This window comes from Hyperolius riggenbachi, chromosome 6 (genome assembly GCF_040937935.1).
Source record: "Hyperolius riggenbachi isolate aHypRig1 chromosome 6, aHypRig1.pri, whole genome shotgun sequence".
Classification (NCBI taxonomy): Eukaryota; Metazoa; Chordata; class Amphibia; order Anura; family Hyperoliidae; genus Hyperolius; species Hyperolius riggenbachi.
Window position 1 is genome coordinate 295,541,586 of NC_090651.1, and position 18,907 is coordinate 295,560,492.

Below are 18,907 nucleotides of genomic sequence, written 5' to 3' on the forward strand. Positions count from 1 at the left end.
CTTCTTTTAGTATGTTTTTTACAAGGGGTGCTTAAGCTTAGCTTAAAGGATTCCTTAGCGCCAAAATAAATTAAAAACGGGGAGAGCAGGCATGTGTTGTGGGCTTTCCTCATGCCCACCGCTCCCCCCGTTCCCTTCCGGTACTGCCTACCGATCCCCCGAACTTCCTTCCTGGTCGGGTGGTCACGGCTGACTGCACAGGCGCTGCCCGGCGACATGCGCCCTTGTTTCTGCAACTGTGAGCACTCTGCGCAGACGGACTATGTAGTGGTGATGTTGCAGCTATGTAGTGCGCCTGCGCAGATAGTTCCTGGCCGCGGGCGCACAAACAAGGACAAGCGTCACCAGGCAACACCTGCGCAGTCAGCCGTGACCAACCTGACCAGGAAGTAAGTTTGGGGGGTTGGTAGGTGGTACTGGAGGGGGACGGGGTGGTGTTCATGAGGAAAGTACAATACACATGCCTGCTCTCCCCGTTTTTAATTTATTTTTGCACTAAGGTATCCTTTAAAGAGAACCTGAACTGAAAATAAAAAGACAAAATAACCATACACAGGTCATACTTACCTCCCCTGTAGTCTACTCCTCAATCTCTTTCTCATCTCCCGTGTCCTGTTTGTCCGCTGTGATCAATGGAATTCTACATCCTCCATTTTAAAAATGGCCACTACCCCATAACAGCTTCCTGGTCAGCACACTGTTACACTGTAATATCACCCACTTGAGCCATAGGGAAACATGGACTGCACATTCAGTTGTAACTGACAGCAGCTGATATGTAACTGACAGCAACTGGTACATTTCAGTTCTGACAAAATCTTGTCAGAACTGGAAGGGATCGCTGTAAGAAGAAAATGGTGATCTTCTGAGAGGAACTGGCGGTGAGGTACGTATGTAATATTAATTTGCAGCTACGTCATGTGTTTATTTTAAATAATTTTACTCGCTTCAGGTTCCCTTTAAGGGTACTTAAACTTCTCCTATCCAATCTAATATATATTAATTTCTGAGATTACACATTTGATTTTAGCGGACCCCAAAAAGAAACCAGACAAGAGCTTGTCAGATTTCTGACAAGTTCTGTGCTCCTCTTCATCCATCAGTGCGGCCGTATTGAGACTGCACAAATATGGCCACGCCTGCACAGGAGCAACTCGTCCATGATCGGCTCTGTGCTACCGCAGGATCCAGAGGCTTGCTTCTACTCTGGTAAGTACTGTATATGCTTTTTTGGATACATGTAAACGCGGCTCCCACACTAGTTGGACTGTGACCTGTGCAGGATTTGTGATTTTTACACAGATGACATTACTTAGGAATAAAAGTAGGCTAACTATGAACAATAAGGAGTTGGATTTTATTGTATTTTATTCCAGGATGAAATTCTGCCTTAGGTTAGGTTCTTACTTGGCTGGGTTCCTGACATAGACAGTCACCGCTGATTTGATGTACAGTCTGCTGTCTCCATCGTTTAATCTGGGGTCCATTGTAATGGACGTGTCATAGATACTGTGCTATCTACGACATGCCCTGGCTTGTGGCATCCGGAAAACTTTATGCAAGGCAAGACTTTAATGCAATAGACACAATGGACATATTCAAAATGGACGTGTGAATGTATTCTATAGATCCTAGGTTCTCAATGTGTGGTAGGTGTACCCCAGGGGTAGTCCATCTATTAGAGTAATGGTGTGTACACACTTGAAAGATAAATGAAAGATATCACATCAATTTTACCCCCTTCCATGTAGTATGAGAGCCATACCTACATAGTCTATTCTATTGTGCTGAACTCCCCATCAGATAAAAATCTCTGCAAGATGCTGCACACAAAGATGCTGTACACATTCAAAAGATCATTATCTGCAAAAGATCTGTTCCTGCAAAAGATCCATTCCTGCAATATGCATTCATAGCCTATGAGATCTGCAGATCCTCATACACACCTTGTTTAACAGACTTCATCTGCATATCTGACAATCATCTGCAGAACTGAAAATCCATCCTGGTGGATCTGATCTGCAGATGAATGTCTGTTAACCTCCTTGCCGGTTATCCCGAACTCAGTTCGGGGTAACCTGCGCAGGAGGATTTCTCAGGCCCCGCTGGGCCGATTTGCATATTTTTTTTTTTTGTTACAAGCAGCTAGCACTTTGCTAGTTGCTTGTAACTTCCGATCGCCGCCGATCCGCCGCGCCGAGTCGCTCCCCCCCGCCCCAGACCCCTGCGCTGCCTGGCCAATCAGTGCCAGGCAGCGTTGAGGGGCGGATCGGGATTCCCTATGACGTCCCGACGTCCATGACGTTGGTGACGTCATCCCGCCCCGTTGCCATGGTGACCGGAGAAGCCCTGCAGGAAATCCCGTTCTGAACGGGATTTCCTGCTTACTCTGATCGCCGAAGGCGATCGGAGTAGGTAGGGGGATGCCGCCGCTCAGCGGCTATCATGTAGCGAGCCCTAGGCTCGCTACATGATTAAAAAAAAAAGTTAAAAAAAAAAAACCTCCTGCGCTGCCTCCTTGCCGGAGGAATTGAACCGGCAAGGAGGTTAAACAAGGTGTGTATGAGGATCTGCAGATATAGACTATGAATGCATTTTGCAGGAATGGATCTTTTGCAGGAACACATCTTTTGCAGATAATGATCTTTTGAATGTGTACGGGCATCTTTGTGTAGAGCATCCTGCAAAGATTTTTATTTGATGGGGAGTTCAGCTCAATAGAATAGACTCTGTAGGTGTGGCTCTCATACTACATGGAAGGGGGTAGAATTGGTCTGATATCTTTCATTTATCTTTCAAGTGTGTATGTAGCATAAGTTTTAGGATCAAAACAAATATGAATCATATACTGTATAAATAAACTTAAGGTAAGTAAATATACACCACGTTCCAAATTATTATGCACATTATATTTTTCTCTGTTTTTCCTAGTTGATGCAAGTGGCAGTCAGTATCATTTTTGAGTCATCAACCATTAAAGTATAATTCAAATATTATTGAACTAATCTAATAACGGTATGTTTTTAAAAAAAATAAACTTGATATGCACTGTTCCAAATCAGAAGCCCGTGTGTTCCTCACTACTGCTCCGCTGTTAGCCAGTCTCCTGGGGTCCCCTCCGCAGCAGCATCTGCGCGATCGTGCTGGCTCATCGCTAGCAGTTGAGCTCCTCCATAGTGTGGCGTAGGATTTACGCTGTGCGGTCCCCAGAAGGTTAACCTTCAACTACCACCTGTACCTGTACTGCCTGCAATTAGTACAGAATGTAGAAATGGGCTAAAGTATCCGCCAGGCAAATCATTTGCTGCTAAGTTTGCGTATTCACCGCCTCAGGCGAATACTTGGTTGATTCGATTTGCCCCCTATACATCATCATTGAGCTAAACTTTCACCCCTTATCTCACAGTCAGCAGACACATGGCAGCCAATCAGCTAGCACCCCCTCCTGGACCCTTCATCCCCCTGTAAAAAAAGAAAAAAAAAAGCCAGGATGGCAGCCATCTTAGACTCATTCTGTGACTGCTGTCTTAGTGAGAGCAGGGACAGTGTGTTGTAACAGGGAGAGAGTTAGGTAGGCCTGTGTTCTGTGTCCTCTCAGTGCAGATTCTTGCTGCTACCACATTGTCCAGAACAGCTAAGCCCTTCTTAAGGCTGACACATTGTTTTTCTTGCTATTGTAATGCTCTTCTCTGGCCAGTGCACAAGTTAGCTGTAGGAGACAGGTCTGCTGGTCCTAGTAGTGCCCCAACCATAACCCACTTTCACACCACTACTGGCATCTAGTATCCACTGGCCCCTGTGTAAAACCTCAGTGCTGCTAGAGACAGGTCTGCTGATCCTAGTAATGCACCGACCATAACCCACCTTCACACCACTACTGGCATCTAGTATCCACTGGCCCCTGTGTAACACCTCTTTGCTGTAGGAGACAGGTCTGCTGGTTCTAGTAATCAGAATCAATTTTATTTCGCCAAGTAAGTTTGCACCTACAAGGAATTTGTATTGGCAGTTGCTTAACAAACACAAACAAAACCAATACAAGGACAGACAGTGTGTATATTACAAGTCAAGGACATTATGCAAGTATAGTGGCAGTAAGCAATGTGAGAATTGTTCATTTTCAGTTCTGTGCTGATTACTTTAAAGTCCTAGCAGCTCTAACGTGGTTCAGCATTAATTATGGCTACCGCTTGAGGAAAAAAGCTTTTCCTGTGTCTGGAGGTTTTGGAAGCGATTGACCGGAATTTTACTCCTGAAGGCATGCACTGGACGAAGGAGTGAGCTGGGTGCGAGGGGTGTAAGGCAATTTTGGTTGCTCTTTCTGCACCTGCTAGCGTAAAGATCCTGCAGGGAAGGTAAGCTACAGCCAATTATCCTTTCCGCTGTTCGGATGATGCACTGCAGCCTCCCCTTTTCTAATGCTAAGCAGGAGCCGAACCATACAGTCATAGATGATGTTATGGTGGATTCGATGATTGCAGTGTAGAACTGCACCATTAGATTTTGAGGTAGGCCAAACTTTTTCAGCTGCCGTAGATGGTACATCCTCTGTTGCGCTTTCTTGACAATAGTGGCATTGCTGCTGTTTGAGATTGTGGACCCAAGAAACTTGAATGACTCTACTTGGGTTATTATGGATCCATTTAGGGTTAAGGGGAGGTGCTGGGGGGGAGATCTAAAGTCTATTATCATCTCCATGGATTTGAGAGCATTTAGTTCCAAGTTGTTGCTGCAGCTTTCCTCCACCAGGAGGAAAGCTGTCCCACCACATGCCTGTATGCAGACTTGTCCCCGTTATGTATGAGACCAACTACTGTTGTGTCGTCTGCAAACTTCAGAACCTTAAGGCTACTTTTACACCAAGACGTTGCGTTTTAGGGGACGTTAAGGTCGCATAACATGCCCCTAACGCAACGCGTGGTGGTGTTGAAGTTGGACGTCAGATTGAGCCGCGTTATGCGGCTCTCAAAGCAGTTATGCGGCTCTCAAAGCAGCCGCGCCAGGATAGTGATGGGAAGTCCGGATCTTTTTAAGGATTCGGATCATTCCAATCGAATCATTGAAAAGATCCGGATCTTTGAACCAAATCATTTGAATCATTTTACTAGGGAAGCAGACTGGGTGAAATGACTAGCAGGACAGGACTTTCCCTGCACTGTACATTCTGTATGTTCCTGTTTCTTCCAGACAGAAATCCACTGTGAACCGAATCTTTCATTTTCATGATCCGGATGATTCGACTCACAAAAAAGATCCGGATCAAATGAACAATTTGTTCATGATCCGGACAACACTACGAGTCCCACCACAAGTCACCACAGTGCAGTGGATATTAACTAGCCATGTGGCTAGTCACTGAGCATGTGCAAACAATCTAACGCAGCTCTATAGGGGTATAACATACAGCATGCTGCACTTTAATTTAACGTGCAGCGTTATACCCTAACGCAACGTGTACACTGTGAACAGCACATTGATTTTACAGTGCTGTGAGTTAGGCTGCGTTACTGGTTGCTGTAACGTGGGACTTTAACGTCCCACTGTGAAACCAGCCAAACAAATGGATCTGTGGAGATGCAGTCATTGGTGTAAAGTGAGAAGAACAGTGGGGAAAGCACACAGCCCTGGGGTGCACCAGTACTGACTGTCAGAGAGCTTGATGTGTGTTTACCAAGTCTAACATGCTGTCTCCTGTCGTTAAGAAATCGGTTATCCATTTGCTGATGGATTCAGGTATGTGTAGCTGGGAGAGCTTGCTGTGCAGCAGTGATGAAATTATGGTATTAAATGCAGAGCAGAAATCTATAAATAAAATCGTGATGTAGGTTCCTGGGGTGCCTAGATGCTGTAGTACATAATGCATACACATGTTCACGGCATCATCTGCGAATCTATTAGGCCTGTAGGCAAATTGCAAAGAGTCCAGCAGGGAATCTGTGATAGATTACAGATAAGCCATTATCAGTTTTTCAAATGCTTTCATGACCAATGATGTCAGGGCAACAGGCCTGTAATCATTTAGGCATGTAGGTTTTGATTTTTTTGGAATTGGTACAATAGTTGAGCTTTTAAAACAGGCCGGAACAATTGAGAGTTCTAGAGATGCATTGAATATGTCTGTGAATACAGGCGCTAATTGATCGGCACAGAGTTTCAAGCATTTTGCAGAGACAGTGTCTGGCCCCATTGCTTTCCTAGTGTTTTGTCTATTTACATCTGATTTGCATATCGGTAGAGCATGCACATCTGGGGACAGGTTAGCAGATTTGGTCTGGCATCCTTGTTTTTGTAGATACTGAGGCACTGCAGGGGGTGGAGACGATGGCTGGCTGGAAGAGTGCTCAGTTTGCCTTTTGCACAGATGCACAGATGCAAATTATGCAAACTGACTTGGTGTGTTTGGCTATTGTTGCTAGTATCAAACCTGCAATAAAATGTATTCAGTTCATTTGCAAGCTGCAGGTTGTGTGGTGATTGTGGAGATTTCTTTCTGTAGTTCGTAATTTCATGTAGAGATTTCCATATTGAGGAAGAGTCGGCCGTGGAAAATTTTTCCTCAAGTTTTTTAGAGTAATCTTTTTTTGCGTTGGTAACGGCTCTCTGCAGTTTGTATTTCGCAGCTTTGTAGAGGACTTTATCGCCTGTATGATATGCCCTTTGTCGAGGTGCAGCTTCCTAAGATGTGATGTAAACCAGGGTTTATCGTTATTGTACCGGGTGCACTTTTTTGTGGGGAAACAGGACTCACTTTCACACCGCTACTGGCATCTAGTATCCACTGGCCCCTGTGTAAAACCTCAGTGCTGTAGGATACAGGTCTGCTTGTCCTAGTAGTGCCCCAACCATAACCCACCTTCACACCAATATTGACATCTGGTATCCTCTACTGCCCCCTGTATAAGGCCTCCGTGCAGAATCTGTGTTTTTTCTGGTCATTTACCTGTAAATGAACTACCTTAGCCTGTCCATAGGGGCTGGAAAACTGAACGCCTACGATTGTGCCCACAAGCACGGCGGCCACTACACACCACTACACAGACTGCCGCCGAGAGGACTAACATTTATGTCCTGGAGGTGTCAACTAGTAAAAACAAAGATATGCTCACCTGACATAATCACTAAAGGCCTTTGCTGTTGTTTGTGGACTGCGGTCCCTTAAAGGGGTTCTGTGGGGGGTCTGAGGATAAAAAACACCACTTACCTGGGGCTTCTATCTGCCCCATGTAGCAGTAATGTCCCACGCCGTCCTCCTCCAATCCGCCGTACGAAGCTTTCTTGTACTGCGCCTGCGCAGTAAGCTTCCGATGACGCGGGCGGGAGTGAGCAGGCCACGCAGCCGAAGTTGGACGGCGTGCCGCGCTAGACTGGGGCCGCCAGCGGAGGACGGCGTGGGACATTACTGCTACTTGGGGCAGATAGAAGCCCCAGGTAAGTGGTGTTTTTTATCCTCAGACCCCCCCCACACAGAACCCCTTTAAATGGGACGTTTCATCTGTCAGTGTGAAGCGTGTGTAACCCTTACACTACCTGATTGATATGTACATATGTCGGATGTTTAAAGCGCTTTATTCCACCAATGTAGGAATGTAATGTTATTTCTGCCCTTTAGCGATTAAAACAGGACTGCGTCAACTACGTAATTTTTGATTGGACTTTTGCAATGGATCCCTCTCCGGCATGCCCCTGTCCAGGTGTTAGACCCTTTGAAACAACTTTTCGATGACTTTTGTGGCCAGAAAGTCTTTGTAGGTTTTAACATTCTCCTTCCCATTGAAGTCTATGGAGATTTGCAGATTTGTGAATTTTTGATGAGATTCGCCTTCAAAATTTGTGAACCCAAAATTTGATATTCGGCCCATCACTAACAGAATGCTGCTGCCAGACAAGACAAGACAAATAATATTTACCGGTATATTGTGATTTTCTCCTGGTGGAAGGCACCAGAACTGCAACTACTAGGAAGCACTCTATAGACAGTAGCAGTGTTAGGGAGTCTTGCCCAAAGTCTCCTACTGAATAGGTGGTGGCTTACTGAACAGGAAGAACTGAGATTTGAACCCAGGTCGTCTGTCAGAGGGAGAGCCCTTAACCAGTACACTATTAATAACAAACCAGCCTTGCTACTGATTCTTCGCTCACTGCACTGGCTACCTGTAAAATGGAGAATACGCTTCAGGATTGGACTGTTCAAATCCCTACACAATTTGCACCCTGGATACATGAAGGAGTTTTCGAAACTGCACTATACCTCTCACAACCTCAAATCAGCAAGATTCATAAACTTGGTCACTCCCAGAGTGCACCTCAAAACCTTTGGAGGCAGAGCTTTTTGTCATGCTGCCTATAAACTTTGGAACGCTTTACCATACCCAGAAAAAATAGCCCCTTCCCTAGACTTATTCAAATCCAGACTGGAAAACCACCTGTGTAGCCTGGCATTTGCGGAATTCTTCCACTGTACCACAATTTAACATTCAACCAATTACTGGTCTGAGCCATGCTCATGCGCTTTGAGTTTTATGGGAGAAAAGCGCTTTACAAAAGCTGGTTTTTTTTTGTTCAACTAACCTTAAAGAAATACTGTAGGGGGTCGGAGGAAATTGGGTTGAACTTACCTGGGGCTTCTAATGGTCCCCCACAGACATCCTGTGCCCACGCAGCCACTCACCGATGCTCCGGCCCCGCCTCCGGTTCACTTCTGGAATTTCAGACTTTAAAGTCTAAAAACCACTGTGCGGCCGTGCCACAGACCATACTGGGCCAGCGCAGTACACTCCTGGTGACATCAGCGGGAGCGAGGACACGGCAACGCAGGCGCAGTGGTTTTCAGACTTTAAAGTCTGAAATTCCAGAAGTGAACCGGAGGCGGGGCTGGAGCATCGGTGAGTGGCTGCGGGGGACCATTAGAAGCCCCGGGTAAGTTCAAACATCGGGTATCTGAAACTGGATTATGCTATGGTCTGTCCAATTTTGTTTCTGAGTCTCATATAGGAGGAAGTTGATCGGCAGAAGGGGACCTGTCCTGTCCAAACAAAGCGCATATGCTGATTTGTGATTGAGTCAGCCACTAACGTTGGTGAGCGTGTTTTGTACTATCTGTGATTAGATTTAAAGCAGGAAGAGCTGTTTTTGGACTATATATTTATCACACATATTGCTGGACATTGTTTATGCATAAGGAGTGTGAGCGCTATACAAGACTTTTAAATCATTGTTTCAGGGTGGTGATATCCCCTATATTGTTGAGCGATCGAACCCAAAGAATATTGTAAGGGGTACAAACGCTGAATATTGGCTTGAGAGGAGCGCTCATACCACATCATAATCAAAAGGATTCAGATCAGACCTGTCGGAAATAATCGATTCCATCAGTCTGATCGAAAATTGCATTGCTTGTAAATAAACATTAGAGGAGCTCTTAATCTAATCCCTACTGTGGTCAGTCATTATTTTATGTAACTATTTTGTGCGTGCAAACATCATGCAGATGGCATCCTGGCTCAGATATGAACCAGAGACCTTAGCGCTGCAATGCGAAAGTGCTGCCCACTACACCACTGTGATGCCTAGTACAGCACATTTTGTACACGAAAACAACTTTTTGTTGTTATACAGGTCCTTCTCAAAAAATGTGCATATTGTGATAAAGTTCATTATTTTCTGTAATGTACTGATAAACATTAGACTTTCATATATTTTAGATTCATTACACACAACTGAAGTAGTTCAAGCCTTTTATTGTTTTAATATTGATGATTTTGGCATACAGCTCATGAAAACCCAAAATTCCAATCTCAAAAAATTATCATGAAAAGGTTCTCTAAACGAGCTATTAACCTAATCATCTGAATTAACTAATTAACTCTAAACACCTGCAAAAGATTCCTGAGGCTTTTAAAAACTCCCAGCCTGGTTCATTACTCAAAACCGCAATCCTGGGTAAGACTGCCGACCTGACTGCTGTCCAGAAGGCCATCATTGACACCCTCAAGAAAGAGGGTAAGACACAAAGAAATTTCTGAACGAATAGGCTGTTCCCAGAGTGCTGTATCAAGGCACCACAGTGGGAAGTCTGTGGGAAGGAAAAAGTGTGGCAGAAAACGCTGCACAACGAGAAGAGGTGACCGGACCCTGAGGGAGATTGTGGAGAAGGACTGATTCCAGACTTTGGGGGACCTGCGCAAGCAGTGGACTGAGTCTGGAGTAGAAACATCCAGAGCCACCGTGTACAGGCGTGTGCAGGAAATGGGCTACTGGTGCCGCATTTCCCGGGTCAAGCCACTTTTGAACCAGAAACAGCAGCAGAAGCGCCTGACCTGGGCTATAGAGAAGCAGCACTGGACTGTTGCTCAGTGGTCCAAAGTACTTTTTTTTGGATGAAATCAACTTTTGCATGTCATTCGGAAATCAAGGTGCCAGAGTCTGAAGGAAGACTGGGGTGAGGGAAATGCCAAAATGCATGAAGTCCAGTGTCAAGTACCCACAGTCAGTGATGGTCTGGGGTGCCATGTCAGCTGCTGGTGTTGGTCCACTGTGTTTTATCAAGGGCAGGGTCAATGCAGCTAGCTATCAGGAGATTTTGGAGCACTTCATGCTTCCATCTGCTGAAAAGCTTTATGGAGATGAAGATTTCATTTTTCAGCACGAACTGGCACCTGCTCACAGTGCCAAAACCACTGGTAAATGGTTTACTGACCATGGTATTACTGTGCTCAATTGGCCTGCCAACTCTCCTGACCTGAACCCCATAGAGAATCTGTGTAATGTGAAGAGAAAGTTGAGACACAAGACCCAACACTCTGAATGAGCTTAAAGCCAATGGGTACCGGTAAAAAAAAGAAAAAGTCAGATACTCACCTAAGGAGAGGGAAGGCTCGGTCCTAATGAGCCTTCCCTCTCCTCTCCCGGTGCCCTCGGTGCTGCGCTGGCTCCCCCGTTCGCGTCCGCCGCCGCAGGGACTTCGGAGGTCTTCGGGAGCACTCGGGCTTCCGAAGACGGGCCGCTCCATACTACGTACGTTGAAGCGCGTCATAGAGGGCGCTCGCGCATGCGTAGTATGGAGCGGCCGCGTCATCGGGAGCCCGAGTGCTCCCGAAGGCTTCCGAAAGCTCCCTTCGGCATGCGGAAGTGGCAGTATTTGACCGAACTGGTCGAATACTGCCACGGGGGATCCTGCGCGGGACCGGGCACCGGGAGAGGAGAGGGAAGGCTCATTAGGACCGAGCCTTCCCTCTCCTTAGGTGAGTATCTGACTTTTTCTTTTTTTTTTACCGGTAAACATTCACTTTAAGGCCGCTATCGAAGCATCCTGGGCCTCTATAACACCTGAGCAGCGCCACAGGCTGATTGCCTCCATGCCACGCCGCATTGAAGCAGTCATTTCTGCAAAAGGATTCCCGACCAAGTATTGAGTGCATAACTGGACATAATTATTTGAAGGTTGACTTTTTTGTTTTAAAAATACTTTTCTTTTATTGGTCGGATGAAATACGCTAATTTTTTGAGATAGGAATTTGGGGTTTTCATGAGCTGTATGCCAAAATCATCAACATTAAAACAATAAAAGGCTTGAACTTCTTCAGTTGTGTGTAATGAATCTAAAATATATGAAAGTCTAATGTTTATCAGTACATTACAGAAAATAATGAACTTTATCACAATATGCTAATTTTTTTGAGAAGGACCTGTATATTGACACATTTGTAACTCTAGTGTTTGTAAGTAGGGGAGTATCTGTAATTGGATTACGGCAGAAGATGAATTTCCCAGTAGGGCATTGGTCACGTTTCTGTCAGAGGGTTACATGGAGACCATGAAACCAGTGTATTGGAAATGGCTCACATGACACTGCCAGGTAGACTGCATCTCCTGAGCTTCTTTTAGTATGTTTTTTACAAGGGGTGCTTAAGCTTAGCTTAAAGGATTCCTTAGCGCCAAAATAAATTAAAAACGGGGAGAGCAGGCATGTGTTGTGGGCTTTCCTCATGCCCACCGCTCCCCCCGTTCCCTTCCGGTACTGCCTACCGATCCCCCGAACTTCCTTCCTGGTCGGGTGGTCACGGCTGACTGCACAGGCGCTGCCCGGCGACATGCGCCCTTGTTTCTGCAACTGTGAGCACTCTGCGCAGACGGACTATGTAGTGGTGATGTTGCAGCTATGTAGTGCGCCTGCGCAGATAGTTCCTGGCCGCGGGCGCACAAACAAGGACAAGCGTCACCAGGCAACACCTGCGCAGTCAGCCGTGACCAACCTGACCAGGAAGTAAGTTTGGGGGGTTGGTAGGTGGTACTGGAGGGGGACGGGGTGGTGTTCATGAGGAAAGTACAATACACATGCCTGCTCTCCCCGTTTTTAATTTATTTTTGCACTAAGGTATCCTTTAAAGAGAACCTGAACTGAAAATAAAAAGACAAAATAACCATACACAGGTCATACTTACCTCCCCTGTAGTCTACTCCTCAATCTCTTTCTCATCTCCCGTGTCCTGTTTGTCCGCTGTGATCAATGGAATTCTACATCCTCCATTTTAAAAATGGCCACTACCCCATAACAGCTTCCTGGTCAGCACACTGTTACACTGTAATATCACCCACTTGAGCCATAGGGAAACATGGACTGCACATTCAGTTGTAACTGACAGCAGCTGATATGTAACTGACAGCAACTGGTACATTTCAGTTCTGACAAAATCTTGTCAGAACTGGAAGGGATCGCTGTAAGAAGAAAATGGTGATCTTCTGAGAGGAACTGGCGGTGAGGTACGTATGTAATATTAATTTGCAGCTACGTCATGTGTTTATTTTAAATAATTTTACTCGCTTCAGGTTCCCTTTAAGGGTACTTAAACTTCTCCTATCCAATCTAATATATATTAATTTCTGAGATTACACATTTGATTTTAGCGGACCCCAAAAAGAAACCAGACAAGAGCTTGTCAGATTTCTGACAAGTTCTGTGCTCCTCTTCATCCATCAGTGCGGCCGTATTGAGACTGCACAAATATGGCCACGCCTGCACAGGAGCAACTCGTCCATGATCGGCTCTGTGCTACCGCAGGATCCAGAGGCTTGCTTCTACTCTGGTAAGTACTGTATATGCTTTTTTGGATACATGTAAACGCGGCTCCCACACTAGTTGGACTGTGACCTGTGCAGGATTTGTGATTTTTACACAGATGACATTACTTAGGAATAAAAGTAGGCTAACTATGAACAATAAGGAGTTGGATTTTATTGTATTTTATTCCAGGATGAAATTCTGCCTTAGGTTAGGTTCTTACTTGGCTGGGTTCCTGACATAGACAGTCACCGCTGATTTGATGTACAGTCTGCTGTCTCCATCGTTTAATCTGGGGTCCATTGTAATGGGCGTGTCATAGATACTGTGCTATCTACGACATGCCCTGGCTTGTGGCATCCGGAAAACTTTATGCAAGGCAAGACTTTAATGCAATAGACACAATGGACATATTCAAAATGGACGTGTGAATGTATTCTATAGATCCTAGGTTCTCAATGTGTGGTAGGTGTACCCCAGGGGTAGTCCATCTATTAGAGTAATGGTGTGTACACACTTGAAAGATAAATGAAAGATATCACATCAATTTTACCCCCTTCCATGTAGTATGAGAGCCATACCTACATAGTCTATTCTATTGTGCTGAACTCCCCATCAGATAAAAATCTCTGCAAGATGCTGCACACAAAGATGCTGTACACATTCAAAAGATCATTATCTGCAAAAGATCTGTTCCTGCAAAAGATCCATTCCTGCAATATGCATTCATAGCCTATGAGATCTGCAGATCCTCATACACACCTTGTTTAACAGACTTCATCTGCATATCTGACAATCATCTGCAGAACTGAAAATCCATCCTGGTGGATCTGATCTGCAGATGAATGTCTGTTAACCTCCTTGCCGGTTATCCCGAACTCAGTTCGGGGTAACCTGCGCAGGAGGATTTCTCAGGCCCCGCTGGGCCGATTTGCATATTTTTTTGTTTTGTTACAAGCAGCTAGCACTTTGCTAGTTGCTTGTAACTTCCGATCGCCGCCGATCCGCCGCGCCGAGTCGCTCCCCCCCGCCCCAGACCCCTGCGCTGCCTGGCCAATCAGTGCCAGGCAGCGTTGAGGGGTGGATCGGGATTCCCTATGACGTCCCGACGTCCATGACGTTGGTGACGTCATCCCGCCCCGTTGCCATGGTGACCGGAGAAGCCCTGCAGGAAATCCCGTTCTGAACGGGATTTCCTGCTTACTCTGATCGCCGAAGGCGATCGGAGTAGGTAGGGGGATGCCGCCGCTCAGCGGCTATCATGTAGCGAGCCCTAGGCTCGCTACATGATTAAAAAAAAAAGTAAAAAAAAAAAAAACCTCCTGCGCTGCCTCCTTGCCGGAGGAATTGAACCGGCAAGGAGGTTAAACAAGGTGTGTATGAGGATCTGCAGATATAGACTATGAATGCATTTTGCAGGAATGGATCTTTTGCAGGAACACATCTTTTGCAGATAATGATCTTTTGAATGTGTACGGGCATCTTTGTGTAGAGCATCCTGCAAAGATTTTTATTTGATGGGGAGTTCAGCTCAATAGAATAGACTCTGTAGGTGTGGCTCTCATACTACATGGAAGGGGGTAGAATTGGTCTGATATCTTTCATTTATCTTTCAAGTGTGTATGTAGCATAAGTTTTAGGATCAAAACAAATATGAATCATATACTGTATAAATAAACTTAAGGTAAGTAAATATACACCACGTTCCAAATTATTATGCACATTATATTTTTCTCTGTTTTTCCTAGTTGATGCAAGTGGCAGTCAGTATCATTTTTGAGTCATCAACCATTAAAGTATAATTCAAATATTATTGAACTAATCTAATAACGGTATGTTTTTAAAAAAAATAAACTTGATATGCACTGTTCCAAATCAGAAGCCCGTGTGTTCCTCACTACTGCTCCGCTGTTAGCCAGTCTCCTGGGGTCCCCTCCGCAGCAGCATCTGCGCGATCGTGCTGGCTCATCGCTAGCAGTTGAGCTCCTCCATAGTGTGGCGTAGGATTTACGCTGTGCGGTCCCCAGAAGGTTAACCTTCAACTACCACCTGTACCTGTACTGCCTGCAATTAGTACAGAATGTAGAAATGGGCTAAAGTATCCGCCAGGCAAATCATTTGCTGCTAAGTTTGCGTATTCACCGCCTCAGGCGAATACTTGGTTGATTCGATTTGCCCCCTATACATCATCATTGAGCTAAACTTTCACCCCTTATCTCACAGTCAGCAGACACATGGCAGCCAATCAGCTAGCACCCCCTCCTGGACCCTTCATCCCCCTGTAAAAAAAGAAAAAAAAAAGCCAGGATGGCAGCCATCTTAGACTCATTCTGTGACTGCTGTCTTAGTGAGAGCAGGGACAGTGTGTTGTAACAGGGAGAGAGTTAGGTAGGCCTGTGTTCTGTGTCCTCTCAGTGCAGATTCTTGCTGCTACCACATTGTCCAGAACAGCTAAGCCCTTCTTAAGGCTGACACATTGTTTTTCTTGCTATTGTAATGCTCTTCTCTGGCCAGTGCACAAGTTAGCTGTAGGAGACAGGTCTGCTGGTCCTAGTAGTGCCCCAACCATAACCCACTTTCACACCACTACTGGCATCTAGTATCCACTGGCCCCTGTGTAAAACCTCAGTGCTGCTAGAGACAGGTCTGCTGATCCTAGTAATGCACCGACCATAACCCACCTTCACACCACTACTGGCATCTAGTATCCACTGGCCCCTGTGTAACACCTCTTTGCTGTAGGAGACAGGTCTGCTGGTTCTAGTAATCAGAATCAATTTTATTTCGCCAAGTAAGTTTGCACCTACAAGGAATTTGTATTGGCAGTTGCTTAACAAACACAAACAAAACCAATACAAGGACAGACAGTGTGTATATTACAAGTCAAGGACATTATGCAAGTATAGTGGCAGTAAGCAATGTGAGAATTGTTCATTTTCAGTTCTGTGCTGATTACTTTAAAGTCCTAGCAGCTCTAACGTGGTTCAGCATTAATTATGGCTACCGCTTGAGGAAAAAAGCTTTTCCTGTGTCTGGAGGTTTTGGAAGCGATTGACCGGAATTTTACTCCTGAAGGCATGCACTGGACGAAGGAGTGAGCTGGGTGCGAGGGGTGTAAGGCAATTTTGGTTGCTCTTTCTGCACCTGCTAGCGTAAAGATCCTGCAGGGAAGGTAAGCTACAGCCAATTATCCTTTCCGCTGTTCGGATGATGCACTGCAGCCTCCCCTTTTCTAATGCTAAGCAGGAGCCGAACCATACAGTCATAGATGATGTTATGGTGGATTCGATGATTGCAGTGTAGAACTGCACCATTAGATTTTGAGGTAGGCCAAACTTTTTCAGCTGCCGTAGATGGTACATCCTCTGTTGCGCTTTCTTGACAATAGTGGCATTGCTGCTGTTTGAGATTGTGGACCCAAGAAACTTGAATGACTCTACTTGGGTTATTATGGATCCATTTAGGGTTAAGGGGAGGTGCTGGGGGGGAGATCTAAAGTCTATTATCATCTCCATGGATTTGAGAGCATTTAGTTCCAAGTTGTTGCTGCAGCTTTCCTCCACCAGGAGGAAAGCTGTCCCACCACATGCCTGTATGCAGACTTGTCCCCGTTATGTATGAGACCAACTACTGTTGTGTCGTCTGCAAACTTCAGAACCTTAAGGCTACTTTTACACCAAGACGTTGCGTTTTAGGGGACGGTAAGGTCGCATAACATGCCCCTAACGCAACGCGTGGTGGTGTTGAAGTTGGACGTCAGATTGAGCCACGTTATGCGGCTCTCAAAGCAGTTATGCGGCTCTCAAAGCAGCCGCGCCAGGATAGTGATGGGAAGTCCGGATCTTTTTAAGGATTCGGATCATTCCAATCGAATCATTGAAAAGATCCGGATCTTTGAACCAAATCATTTGAATCATTTTACTAGGGAAGCAGACTGGGTGAAATGACTAGCAGGACAGGACTTTCCCTGCACTGTACATTCTGTATGTTCCTGTTTCTTCCAGACAGAAATCCACTGTGAACCGAATCTTTCATTTTCATGATCCGGATGATTCGACTCACAAAAAAGATCCGGATCAAATGAACAATTTGTTCATGATCCGGACAACACTACGAGTCCCACCACAAGTCACCACAGTGCAGTGGATATTAACTAGCCATGTGGCTAGTCACTGAGCATGTGCAAACAATCTAACGCAGCTCTATAGGGGTATAACATACAGCATGCTGCACTTTAATTTAACGTGCAGCGTTATACCCTAACGCAACGTGTACACTGTGAACAGCACATTGATTTTACAGTGCTGTGAGTTAGGCTGCGTTACTGGTTGCTGTAACGTGGGACTTTAACGTCCCACTGTGAAACCAGCCAAACAAATGGATCTGTGGAGATGCAGTCATTGGTGTAAAGTGAGAAGAACAGTGGGGAAAGCACACAGCCCTGGGGTGCACCAGTACTGACTGTCAGAGAGCTTGATGTGTGTTTACCAAGTCTAACATGCTGTCTCCTGTCGTTAAGAAATCGGTTATCCATTTGCTGATGGATTCAGGTATGTGTAGCTGGGAGAGCTTGCTGTGCAGCAGTGATGAAATTATGGTATTAAATGCAGAGCAGAAATCTATAAATAAAATCGTGATGTAGGTTCCTGGGGTGCCTAGATGCTGTAGTACATAATGCATACACATGTTCACGGCATCATCTGCGAATCTATTAGGCCTGTAGGCAAATTGCAAAGAGTCCAGCAGGGAATCTGTGATAGATTACAGATAAGCCATTATCAGTTTTTCAAATGCTTTCATGACCAATGATGTCAGGGCAACAGGCCTGTAATCATTTAGGCATGTAGGTTTTGATTTTTTTGGAATTGGTACAATAGTTGAGCTTTTAAAACAGGCCGGAACAATTGAGAGTTCTAGAGATGCATTGAATATGTCTGTGAATACAGGCGCTAATTGATCGGCACAGAGTTTCAAGCATTTTGCAGAGACAGTGTCTGGCCCCATTGCTTTCCTAGTGTTTTGTCTATTTACATCTGATTTGCATATCGGTAGAGCATGCACATCTGGGGACAGGTTAGCAGATTTGGTCTGGCATCCTTGTTTTTGTAGATACTGAGGCACTGCAGGGGGTGGAGACGATGGCTGGCTGGAAGAGTGCTCAGTTTGCCTTTTGCACAGATGCACAGATGCAAATTATGCAAACTGACTTGGTGTGTTTGGCTATTGTTGCTAGTATCAAACCTGCAATAAAATGTATTCAGTTCATTTGCAAGCTGCAGGTTGTGTGGTGATTGTGGAGATTTCTTTCTGTAGTTCGTAATTTCATGTAGAGATTTCCATATTGAGGAAGAGTCGGCCGTGGAAAATTTTTCCTCAAGTTTTTTAGAGTAATCTTTTTTTGCGTTGGTAACGGCTCTCTGCAGTTTGTATTTCGCAGCTTTGTAGAGGACTTTATCGCCTGTATGATATGCCCTTTGTCGAGGTGCAGCTTCCTAAGATGTGATGTAAACCAGGGTTTATCGTTATTGTACCGGGTGCACTTTTTTGTGGGGAAACAGGACTCACTTTCACACCGCTACTGGCATCTAGTATCCACTGGCCCCTGTGTAAAACCTCAGTGCTGTAGGATACAGGTCTGCTTGTCCTAGTAGTGCCCCAACCATAACCCACCTTCACACCAATATTGACATCTGGTATCCTCTACTGCCCCCTGTATAAGGCCTCCGTGCAGAATCTGTGTTTTTTCTGGTCATTTACCTGTAAATGAACTACCTTAGCCTGTCCATAGGGGCTGGAAAACTGAACGCCTACGATTGTGCCCACAAGCACGGCGGCCACTACACAGACTGC